A 14,700-nucleotide genomic window follows, 5' to 3' on the forward strand; every position below is an offset into this window, starting at 1 on the left:
ATGATTTCAAAAAAACCTTTGACCACCCTTTGAAGGGAGCTGATGCAGTCAAGAGACTGCTGAACCTGAGACAGGGAAATCAGCCGGCCGTTGACTTCATCGTGGACTTCCGGGTTCTGGCGGCGGAGACTGGGTGGCCTCCGGCGGTTTTAAAGGGAGTTCTGCTCAACGCATTATGTGAGCAACTCAAGGACCAGCTTGCCTTCCGGGAAGAGGCCGCTTCATTCGAAGAATTGGTCACTATGGTGATCCAAATCGACGGCCGCCTGGCCGAGAGACGCCGGGAACGTGGTGCGAGGAACCTCCCTTCCAGTAGAAGGGCGGTGCTAAGGTCGGAGATTGTGCCGAAGCCAGCCGGGGGTGCTGTCCTGGCTCTACCTGGATCTGAGGAACAGGGTGAACCTATGCAGGTAGGACGAGCCGGCTTAACGTCAGAGGAACGCCAACACCGGTCCCGTAATCACTTGTGTTTCTACTGCGGCTCTCCTGCTCACCGTGTTTTCAATTGTCCGTTGCGGCCAAAAGACACCGCCCGCCAGTAGAGGCTGGAGTACTGGTGGGCGGGGTTAAGCAGACAAATCCTCCACGATGCATTTTACCCGTAACTCTCTCGTTAGGAGGGTCTGATCACCAGTTACAGGCACTCATTGACTCTGGAGCTGAGCAGAATCTGATGGATCCCCTGACGGCTCAACAGCTCGGTCTTCCTTCTGTTCCCCTGGCTACTCCCATGTCTGTCACAGCATTAGACGGGAGAATTCTTACTACCATCACTCACGCGACCGGTCCTCTCACTCTTCAGGTTTCTGGTAACCACAGAGAGACAGTCGATTTCCTCCTGTTCCCTGTAGCTAACGTTCCCCTCATCCTAGGATACCCCTGGCTAGCGTTACACAATCCACACATAAATTGGAGTCAGAATCGCATTGAGAGCTGGAGTCTTTTCTGTTTGTCCAACTGCCTCAGATCTGCACGTCCTCCCACTAATTCACCGGGCCTCCCTCTTGAAAGTCCAGTGGATCTAACATCCATACCAACGATCTACCACGACTTAGGTGCTGTATTCAGCAAAGACAGAGCTAAGTCTTTACCACCACACCGGCCATACGACTGTGCCATAGATCTGGTCCCAGGTGCTACTCTTCCAGGCAGCAGATTGTACAACCTGTCCAAGCCCGAGCGAGAGGCGATGGAAAATTACATCCGTGAGTCGATGGATGCAGGCCTCGTCAGACCTTCATCCTCTCCTCTCGGTGCAGGGTTTTTCTTTGTTCAGAAAAAAGATAAAACCCTGCGGCCATGTATAGATTATCAGGGGTTGAACCACATCACCATTAAAAATAAATATCCACTGCCTCTAATTTCGTCTGCTTTTGAACCCATTCAGGGAGCCAGGATTTTTACTAAATTGGATCTTCGCAACGCTTACCATTTGGTCCGGATAAGAGAGGGTGACGAATGGAAGACGGCCTTCAACACTCCCCTCGGACACTTTGAATACTTGGTCATGCCCTTTGGACTCACAAACGCCCCTGCCGTATTCCAGGCTTTGATTAACGATGTCTTGCGTGACTATCTGCATCATTTTGTTTTTGTCTACCTAGATGACATTCTCATTTTCTCCCAAACTCTCACAGAACACCAACAGCACGTGCGCCTGGTCTTGCAGCGACTGTTGGAGAATCGTCTGTACGTCAAGGCTGAGAAATGTGATTTCCACGTCTCATCGATATCCTTCTTAGGTTACATCTTTCAGGGCGGGCAGGTGAAGACGGATCCGACAAAAGTCAAGGCAGTCGCTGAATGGCCCACGCCTACCAGTAGGAAGGAACTGCAACGTTTTCTCGGGTTTGCAAATTTTTATCGTCGCTTCATCAGAAACTACAGTATGGTTGCAGCTCCTCTCACCAAGTTAACATCAGTCAAGATCCCATTCGTCTGGACCCCGGAGGCAGAACAGGCTTTCAGGAGCCTTAAGGAGCGCTTCGTCACAGCTCCCATCCTGGTTCAGCCGGACCCCGACCGACAGTTTGTCCTGGAAGTGGACGCCTCCAATTCCGGGGTAGGAGCAGTGTTGTCCCAGCGATCAGGTAAGGGGGATAAGTTACACCCCTGCGCCTTTTTCTCGAGGCGGTTGACCGCTTCAGAACAAAACTATGATGTGGGCAATAGAGAGCTGTTGGCTGTTAAGCTAGCTTTGGAAGAATGGCGACACTGGCTAGAGGGAGCAAAACATCCTTTCTTGGTGTGGACTGACCACAGAAATCTGGCTTATTTGCAAAATGCTAAGAGACTGAATGCCCGCCAAGCCCGTTGGTCATTATTCTTTAATCGTTTCGACTTTTCCATTTCCTACCGCCCAGGGTCCCAGAATACCAAGCCTGATGCCTTGTCCAGGATCTACGCTTCTGATAAAGACTCCACAGAACCAGTGTGCATCCTCCCTCCGTCTGTGGTTGTTGGAGGGGTAACATGGCAGGTGGAGGATAAGATTCGCCAGGGACTACTCACAGACCCGGATCCTGGTAACGGTCCTCCCAACCGCCGATATGTGCCCACGCCAGCCCGTTCCGCCGTACTGCACTGGATTCATTCCGCCAAATTCGCTTGCCATCCTGGAATCCACAGGACTATTAAATTGGTTAAGAGGCATTTCTGGTGGTCTTCTTTGGAAGCAGACGCCAAAGAATACGTCTCGGCCTGCACAGTCTGTGCTCGGAGTAAGACCTCCAACCAACCACCGTCAGGATTGCTACAGCCACTGGAGGTCCCAGGACGGCCCTGGTCTCATATCTCCCTAGACTTCATCACTGGCTTGCCCCCTTCCCAAGGTAAAACCACCATCCTCACCATTGTAGACCGGTTTTCTAAAGCTGCCCATTTTGTCCCTCTAGACAAGCTGCCCACTTCCACAGAGACGGCAGATCTGCTGGTTAACCATGTCTTCCGCCTCCATGGCATCCCCACTGAAATCGTGTCCGACAGGGGACCTCAGTTCGTGTCCAGAGTATGGAAGACCTTTTGCACTGCCCTGGGGGCTAAGGTTTCTCTGAGCTCTGGTCACCATCCCCAGTCCAACGGCCAAACGGAACGGCTGAATCAGGAGCTTGAGGCTGCCTTGCGATGTGTTGCATCGGAGAACCCCTCTACCTGGAGCCGCTATGTGGGCTGGGTGGAATACGCCCACAATTCCCTCTCTTCTTCAGCCATTGGTAGTTCTCCGTTTGAGGCCTCCCTGGGCTATCAGCCTCCTTTGTTCCCCGCAGAGGAGCGGGATCTAGACGTGCCTTCGGTCCAGCATCACCTGCGGCGGGTGCAGCGGGTCTGGACACGGACAAGAGCTGTCCTGCTGCGCACTGCGGAACGCAATAAGCGCCAGGCTGATCGTCGCCGCCGACCTGCCCCCGTGTACTCACCTGGCCAGAAGGTGTGGCTGTCCGCCAAGGACATGCCCCTGAAGGATGTGCCTCCCAAGCTGGCTCCTCGCTTCATTGGCCCCTACGAGGTTGTTTCCTTGGTGGGGTCTTCTGCAGTTCGGCTCCGTCTCCCCTCCTCGCTCCGAGTCCATCCCACCTTTCATGTGTCACAGATCAAGCCTGTCTTGACCAGTCCTTTGTGCCCTCCGGCCAGGCCCCCTCCGCCCGCCCGGGTCGTTGGTGGCGCTCCGGCCTTTTCGGTCCGTCGCATCCTGGATGTTCGCCGCCGCGGCCGTGGGTTCCAGTATCTGGTGGATTGGGTCGGTTATGGTCCTGAGGAGCGGTCTTGGATTCCCCGGCGTTTCATCCTGGATCCTGCCATGGTGTCTGCTTTCCACCGTTCCCGGCGGAGGGCTGCTGTTGGGCCGCCTGGGGGCGTCCCTTGAGGGGGGGGTACTGTCATGTTTTTGTGTGTCTGAGTTTGCAGGTCAGGGTGAGCAGGTTACCATGGGGACTGAGGGCGGTGTCTGGAGCCACAATTGCTGCCACCTGCAGCTCATCAGCAGGCTCGTTATCTGGCTCTTTTCCCTGCTATTTAAGGGCAAGCAGGAGCTCCAGCCATCGCCAGATTGTCACACGTTACTGCGTGGTAACCAGGCCTCATTCTAAGTTTTACCTTGTGCCTTGTTCTCAGTAAAGCTTATCTTGTCGTCTTTATTCCTCAGCCTTAGACCGTGTTTCCTTGGATCACCATAGCACCTTGGATAAGGACCGTCCCCATGCCAAGCCGACTGCCTGCCTGCTCGCCCTGCCTGCAACCAAACTCATTCCACCTCCACCAGAAACCATCTCCTGGCTTACTCCTCCACCGTCAGTCTTCCTCTGGACTACAGTAAGCCGCTGCCATTGCAGACAAAACCCAGCACCCTCTCAGACCCACATTAACGCTCTGCCCTCTCATAGGACGTGCTTCCCGGACCTGGACCAAGCCATTAACATTCACTATAAATAAACATTGTTTGCATCTCCCTCGCCTCACTGAGTGTTCTGCATTTGGGTCCACTTCTTTGTACCGCAGTCCCCGATCGTGTCAATACTGCCATACAAAACCATACTATACCATACTGTCATGCAAAACCATGCCATGCCATACCATGCCATACCATACTATACCATACCATACTGTCATACAAAACCATACCATACCATACAATACCATACCGTACCATACCATACCATACCATACCATACCATACCATACCATACTGTCATGCAAAACCATACTATTCTATACCATACCATACCATACTGTCATACAAAACCATACTATATCATACCATACCATACCATACTATATCATACCATACCATACCATATCATAACATACTGTCATATAAAACCATACCATACCATAACATACTGTCATATAAAACCATACTATATCATTTCATAGCATAGCATATCATACCATACTGTCATGCAAAACCATAACATACCATAACATACTGTCATATAAAACCAAACCATACCATACCATAACATACTGTCATATAAAACCATACTATATCATTTCATAGCATACCATACCATACTGTCATACAAAACCATACCATACCATACCATACCATACTGTCATACAAAACCATACAATACCATAACATACTGTCATATAAAACCATACTATAATTTCATACCATACCATACCATACAATACCATACCATACTGTCATGCAAAACCATACCATACCATACCATACCATACCATACTGCCATACAAAACCATAGCATACTATACCATACCATTCCATACCATACTGTCACACAAAACCATACTATATCATACCATACCATACTATAGCATACCATACCATACCATAACATACCATAACATACTGTCATATAAAACCAAACCATACCATACCATACCATACTGCCATACCATACCATACCATACCATACTGTCACACAAAACCATATTATATCATACCATACCATATCATACCATACCATACCAAACCATAACATACCATAAGATACTGTCATATAAAACCAAACCATACCATACCATACTGCCATACAAAACCATAGCATACTATACCATACCATACCATACCATACTGTCACACAAAACCATACTATATCATACCATACCATACCATAACATATCATAACATACTGTCATATAAAACCAAACCATACCATACCATACTGCCATACAAAACCATACTATACCATACCATACCATACCATACTGTCACTCAAAACCATACTATATCATACCATACCATACTATATCATACCATACCATACCATACCATACCAAACCATAACATACCATAAGATACTGTCATATAAAACCAAACCATACCATACCATAACATACTGTCACATAAAACCATACTATATCATTTCATAGCATAACCTTACCATACCATACTGTCATACAAAACCATACCATACCATACCATACCATACTGCCATACAAAACCATACCATACCATACCATACTATACTGTCATACAAAACCATACCATACCATAACATACTGTCATATAAAACCATACTATATCATTTCCTAGCATACCATACCACACCATACCATACCATACCATACCATACCATACCATACCATACTGCCATACGAAACCATACCATACCATAAGATACCATACTGTCACACAAAACCATATTATATCATACCATACCATACCATACTATATCATACCATACCATACCATACTGTCATACAAAACCATACCATACCATACCATATCATACCATACCATACTGTCATACAAAACCATACCATACCATTCCATAGCATACCATACCATACTGTCATACAAAATGATACCAAATCATAACATACCATACCATATCAAACCATATCACGCCATGCCATGCCATATCAAACCATACCATGCCATATCAAACCATACCAGGCCATACTATATCATACTAAACCATACCATACTCCACCATACCATACTATACCATACCATACCCTAACATATGATATCAAACCAAAACACATCGAACCATACCATATCAATTCATACCATATCATATCGTTACCAAACCATTGCATACTCTACCATACCAAACCATACCATATCATGCCATAACATATGATATCAAACCATAGCATACCATATCAAACCATACTGCCATACCATACCATACCATACCATACTGTCACACAAAACCATATTATATCATACCATACCATATCATACCATACCATACCAAACCATAACATACCATAAGATACTGTCATATAAAACCAAACCATACCACACCATAACATACTGTCATATAAAACCAAACCATACCATACTGCCATACAAAACCATAGCATACTATACCATACCATACCATACCATACTGTCACACAAAACCATACTATATCATACCATACCATACCATAACATATCATAACATACTGTCATATAAAACCAAACCATACCATACCATACTGCCATACAAAACCATACTATACCATACCATACCATACCATACCATACCATACTGTCACTCAAAACCATACTATATCATACCATACCATACTATATCATACCATACCATACCATACCATACCATACCATACCAAACCATAACATACCATAAGATACTGTCATATAAAACCAAACCATACCATACCATAACATACTGTCACATAAAACCATACTATATCATTTCATAGCATAACCTTACCATACCATACTGTCATACAAAACCATACCATACCATACCATACCATACTGCCATACAAAACCATACCATACCATACCATACTATACTGTCATACAAAACCATACCATACCATAACATACTGTCATATAAAACCATACTATATCATTTCCTAGCATACCATACCACACCATACCATACCATACCATACCATACCATACCATACCATACTGCCATACGAAACCATACCATACCACAAGATACCATACTGTCACACAAAACCATATTATATCATACCATACCATACCATACTATATCATACCATACCATACCATACTGTCATACAAAACCATACCATACCATACCATATCATACCATACCATACAGTCATACAAAGCCATACTATATAATAGCATGCCATACCATACCATACTGTCATACAAAACCATATCATATCATACCATACCATACTATAGCAGGCCAAACCACACCGTACCATACCATACCATACCATACTATATCAGGCCAAACCACACCATACCATACCATACCATACTATATCATGCCAAACCATACCACACTCTACCAAATTAAAAATTAAAAGTTTAGTCTCCCAGAAAGACCAAGAGAAACTAATCCGTGCATTCATCTCCAGTAGGCTAGATTACTGTAATGTAACAGGACTTCCTAAAAAGAGCACTAAACATCTGCACCTCATCCAAAATGTTGCTGCTAGAGTTTTAACCAGGACTAAGAGACCTGAACACATCACACCAGTTTTGAAATCTTTACACTGGCTTCCTGTCAGTCACAGAATAGATTTTAAAACCCTTCTGATTGTTTACATCCCAGAATGGTTTAGGCCCAGAATACATCTGTGATATGTTCAGAGAATATAAACCTAGCAGAGTTCTTAGATCCAAAGACTCTGGTCAACTAGTCCAAACCAGAGTCCAGACCAGAGTCCAGACTAAACATGGAGAAGCAGCATTTAGCTGTTTTGCTACAAACAAGTGGAACAAACTGCCAGTGGAGATTAAACTTTCACCAAATGTAGACAGTTTGTAGATCCAGGTTAAAAACATTTCTTTTCTCATGCGCCTATGCATGAAATCTCCATGTTAACTTTTTTTAACTTATCTTGCTTTTAATCGTTTTAATGTAATTTATCATTTTATTGTGATTATGTGCTGATGCCGTTTACTATTTCTAAATATGTGTAATGCCTTTGTTTTATGTAAAGCACTTTGAATTGTCCTGTACATGAAATGTGCTATAAAAATAAACTGCCTTGCCTTGCCTTATCATACCATACCATACCATACAATACCATACCATACCATACCACACCATACCATACCACACTGTCATACAAAACCATAACATACCATAACATACTGTCATAAAAAACCATACTATATCATTTCATTTCATAGCATAGCATAGCATAGCATAGCATAGCATACCATACCATACCATACTGTCATGCAAGACCATGCCATACCATACCATAACATATCATAACATACTGTCATATAAAACCATACTATATCATTTCATAGCATACCATACCATACCATACCATACCATACCATACTGTCATGCAAAACCAGGCCATGCCATACCATACCATACCATACCATACTGTCATACAAAATCATACCATACCATACCATACTGTCATACAAAACCATACCATACCATACCATACCATACCGTACCATACTGTCATGCAAGACCATGCCATACCATACCATAACATATCATAACATACTGTCATATAAAACCATACTATATCATTTCATAGCATACCATACCATACCATGCCATACTGCCATACAAAACCATACTATACCATACTGTCATGCAAAACCATGCCATGCCATACCATGCCATACCATACTATACCATACCATACTGTCATACAAAACCATACCATACCATACAATACCATACCATACCATACCATACCATACCATACCATACCATACTGTCATGCAAAACCATACTATTCTATACCATACCATACCATACTGTCATACAAAACCATACTATATCATACCATACCATACCATACTATATCATACCATACCATACCATATCATAACATACTGTCATATAAAACCATACCATACCATAACATACTGTCATATAAAACCATACTATATCATTTCATAGCATAGCATATCATACCATACTGTCATGCAAAACCATAACATACCATAACATACTGTCATATAAAACCAAACCATACCATACCATAACATACTGTCATATAAAACCATACTATATCATTTCATAGCATACCATACCATACTGTCATACAAAACCATACCATACCATACCATACCATACCATACTGTCATACAAAACCATACAATACCATAACATACTGTCATATAAAACCATACTATAATTTCATACCATACCATACCATACAATACCATACCATACTGCCATGCAAAACCATACCATACCATACCATACCATACCATACTGCCATACAAAACCATAGCATACTATACCATACCATTCCATACCATACTGTCACACAAAACCATACTATATCATACCATACCATACTATAGCATACCATACCATACCATAACATACCATAACATACTGTCATATAAAACCAAACCATACCATACCATACCATACTGCCATACCATACCATACCATACCATACCATACCATACCATACTGTCACACAAAACCATATTATATCATACCATACCATATCATACCATACCATACCAAACCATAACATACCATAAGATACTGTCATATAAAACCAAACCATACCATACCATACTGCCATACAAAACCATAGCATACTATACCATACCATACCATACCATACTGTCACACAAAACCATACTATATCATACCATACCATACCATAACATATCATAACATACTGTCATATAAAACCAAACCATACCATACCATACTGCCATACAAAACCATACTATACCATACCATACCATACCATACCATACTGTCACTCAAAACCATACTATATCATACCATACCATACTATATCATACCATACCATACCATACCATACCAAACCATAACATACCATAAGATACTGTCATATAAAACCAAACCATACCATACCATAACATACTGTCACATAAAACCATACTATATCATTTCATAGCATAACCTTACCATACCATACTGTCATACAAAACCATACCATACCATACCATACCATACTGCCATACAAAACCATACCATACCATACCATACTATACTGTCATACAAAACCATACCATACCATAACATACTGTCATATAAAACCATACTATATCATTTCCTAGCATACCATACCACACCATACCATACCATACCATACCATACTGCCATACGAAACCATACCATACCATAAGATACCATACTGTCACACAAAACCATATTATATCATACCATACCATACCATACTATATCATACCATACCATACCATACTGTCATACAAAACCATACCATACCATACCATATCATACCATACCATACTGTCATACAAAACCATACCATACCATTCCATAGCATACCATACCATACTGTCATACAAAATGATACCAAATCATAACATACCATACCATATCAAACCATATCACGCCATGCCATGCCATATCAAACCATACCATGCCATATCAAACCATACCAGGCCATACTATATCATACTAAACCATACCATACTCCACCATACCATACTATACCATACCATACCCTAACATATGATATCAAACCAAAACACATCGAACCATACCATATCAATTCATACCATATCATATCGTTACCAAACCATTGCATACTCTACCATACCAAACCATACCATATCATGCCATAACATATGATATCAAACCATAGCATACCATATCAAACCATACCATATCAAATCATACTAAACCATAGCATACTCTAACATACCTTACCATACTATACCATACCATTCTATACCATACCATACCATACCATTCCATATGATATCATACCGTACCATACCATATCAAACCATACCATACCATATCATACCATACCATTCTATACCATACCATACTTTATCATACCAAACCATACCATACTCTACCATACCATACTATACCATACCATACCATACCAAACCATACCATACCATATCATACCATACCATTCTATACCACACCATACCATACTTTATCATACCAAACCATACCATACTCTACCATTCCATACCATACCATACCATACCAAACTATACCATACTCTACCATACCATATCAAACCATACCATACAATACCATACTATATCATCATATCATATCTCTACTGAGGTAGAACGGTGGTGGAGGACCTGATGGAGGTCATATTCCAGGATTAACCATCTGGTCCACACGGTTCAGGATCCCCCTTCATCATGACTGGGTTCACTTCCTGTCCTTGGCCTTCTGCCTCGCTCTCTGAGAGGCTCAAACCAGGTTTCTATTTTATTTGGTCTTACTGCCAAGCTTTTCTGGTTTAATCTGTGAAAGGGACCATATAAACTTCCTTCCTCATCAGCAAACATGTTAATTATATCAGTTCGCATGTTCAGAGGTCGACTTCCTCGTTAGTTCACACGTTTTATTTATTGCTGGTTTTATTGATCCCTTTAAATGGAAGCAGGTTGAATCCTGAAATGAACCAGGTGTTGAACATCTGCAGAAGCACACATGATGTATTTACAGATAACAAGCAGCCTTTGAGCTCACCCAGTGTGCTGATTGGATGGCGCTGCTGCTGATGTGGGTCAGTGTGTGAACATCACCAACACAACGGGGGTCTGATTCCTGAATGGAGCCAGTAAATGTTGTGATGTGGAGCAGACATGTTGTGTCTGTGGTGTTTGGCAACATGGGCGCCCTGGCCAGCCTTCCTCCTCCTCCCCCTCCTCGCAGTGACAAGTGTGTCCATGTTTCTGTGTTGTGCGAAGCTCACGGGGACTGAAAGTATGAATGTAGTGGTAAATATTCTTGGGGGGGGGGGGGGGGGGGGGGGGGCTGTCCTCTGACACGCGGTGGTATAAATAGCTGTAAACTCCAGATGACCCTGAAGCTGCTGGCGACTCAAGCTGATCTAGTTTGGCGTGTCTCGGTTTAATGGCTCACGCTGTAATAATATCGCCCATGAGGAGGACCGGGCTGTCTCCTCCCTCTACAGGGTGGTACAGTACAGCCGCCTCGCCCCTAACCAGCTTTGACAGGAAGTACGTCTTCATCCACTGTCCTCAGTTCACCTACACTCCCTCCTCTTCCTCCTCTCTCTCACAACCATTCGGTTTTAACTTTAAACCAGAGGTGTCAAACATAGGGCCCAGGGTCCTCCAGAGGGTCCAGTCTGGTCTGCAGGATTAATCTGGTAAATATGAAAATAACTTAGAAGATATTAACTGTAAAATTGTAATAAAATATTCTAATAAAAGTAACTGTAATTTCTAGTGTGCCCAGGTGAGTTTGATGTTTCCTGTTTAAATAAAAAGCGTCTCCAGAGGGAGAATTGTACATGGTTCAGGTGGTCGGGATTACTACACACGTGGAAATGTAGTTTTACGGTAAGTGTATCAAACTTATACAATTTCTAATAAATAGTAAAATTTACACAATTTATTTTACAGGTTTATATTCTTATATAAAATATAAACATTTTTATTTTAATTTATATTTCTTATTTGACAGGGACAGAGCATATTAAAAAGAAGATTTAGCCAAAAGGCCAATTTTCATGCGTTGTCTGTGGCCAGGTCTGACAGAGGCTCTCTGGAAGAAGGAAAAACATGGAAAAAAAATTATTATCTAAAAGGTGAGATAAAGATCTGACCGAATAAATAAATAAAGATCTGACCAAATAAATAAATAAATAATATAAAAACATAAAACATTAATATACATAAATAAAATAAATAAACACCCTCGGGAGGATTAATGAAGCTCATCTAAATGTAAATGATAATGATCTTGTCCTTCTTTGTAGTAAAACATTATTTATAGGTTATGATGCTGTTATGTTACTGGTCCAGTCCCGCTGGGGACCAGGTTGTTGTGGAACCTGGACTAAGATGACTTTATCACCTCTGGTTTAGACCGTTTTGATGCAGATCACGAGGGATCTGATGCCTGTCACAGCTTGTTTGAGGACGGGGGATGACAGGCCATCGTAGAAGCTGAGAGCTGGTTGTCAAACATGCAGGAGGAGAATCTGTGACCCTGGAAATCTGCAGACTGACAGCAGCTGTAGTTATGACCATGTGACCCTAAAAACCGCCATTACATGAGGCACGACCCAGCGAGGAAGTCTAAAACCCGGCTGTCCAGTTGGCAGATGAGCCTTCATACAGACAGTCTGTCACATCACATCACATCCTGTCCAGCACTGTTTTACTGCTTCACTAAATGATGTGACCTCCCTTCAGGATGAATCCTGGCATGTTTTCAGTGGTGGGACGGAACATGAGGAGGAGGACCTACAACGCTGGAGAGAAAGAACATGAAGGTGTTTAACCTGCTGCTGTTTGACAGGGAATCAGATGAAAGAAAATGATCTGCTGACACTTTAAAACGGACTCAGTCGTCTGCATTAGACAGCAGCCTTCCTACCTGTGTATACGTGGGTTCTCCCCAGGTACTCTGGCTTCCTCCGACCAACTAAAGACCTGATTTTTTTTTTTTTTTTTTTTTTTTAAACTTGTCCTGTCCAGCATCATAGCAGCTAAATGATAATCTGGTTGCTGTATCGTGCTGAACAAATTTGCTCTGCCAAGGGGAGGCCTATGGGTAAGGCTCCTCTTGATAATGTGATTGATTTATTTATTTATTTACGTTGAATCCCGGAATCTATGTAATCTTGCTGGACCTGACCGGAGGGGACAGAAAAAGATGGAAAATAGCAAAAAGAGCAAAAGGAAAAGAAGAAAGGAGACAAAAAGATCACAGACAGAAGGCAACAACCCTTCAATCCACACCATCACCAGACAACAAACTGTTACACCTGTACATGAACACACCAGAAAATTTCCTACAACTTTTACAAAAGCAGAAACACACACACAGAAAAAACAGGGCTGCTAGTCATTAAGAGTTTTTAAATAATAACCAAATCAAAAAGACATAACAGCGACCAGATACTAACTCACAGGAAAAATAAAAAAATTAAAAAAAATAATTATCGCTTAGTATTAAAACCCACTGGACAACTCAGTGACTGTCAGCATGCAGAGCATGAGAAACAAGGAGTGATCAGTGATGAAGAGTGGTGAGTGAGATTATGCAAATGCGACTACGCCTCCACGGAGGCCAGAGGCAGACCAGGGCCAGAGGCCCGGGCCCTCAGCAGCAGCCCCGGAGCACCGACCCAAGCCACCCCACCAGGCCACCACGAAGACGACTCCAGCCCCACCTGAAGGGCGGCAGAGGAGAGCCCCAGCAAGAGCCCCCCACAGTCCTGGGGCACAGGTCCCAGTGGGCCAAGATCAGCAGCCGCTGGCCCCGCCAGGGAACAGCCACCCAGGGCAGCCCAAGCGAAGGGCCCAGGGCCCCAGGAGCCCAGAGGCGGCTGCCCCACCCCCCAAAG

Source organism: Melanotaenia boesemani, chromosome 16, assembly GCF_017639745.1.
Source record: "Melanotaenia boesemani isolate fMelBoe1 chromosome 16, fMelBoe1.pri, whole genome shotgun sequence".
Taxonomy (NCBI): Eukaryota; Metazoa; Chordata; class Actinopteri; order Atheriniformes; family Melanotaeniidae; genus Melanotaenia; species Melanotaenia boesemani.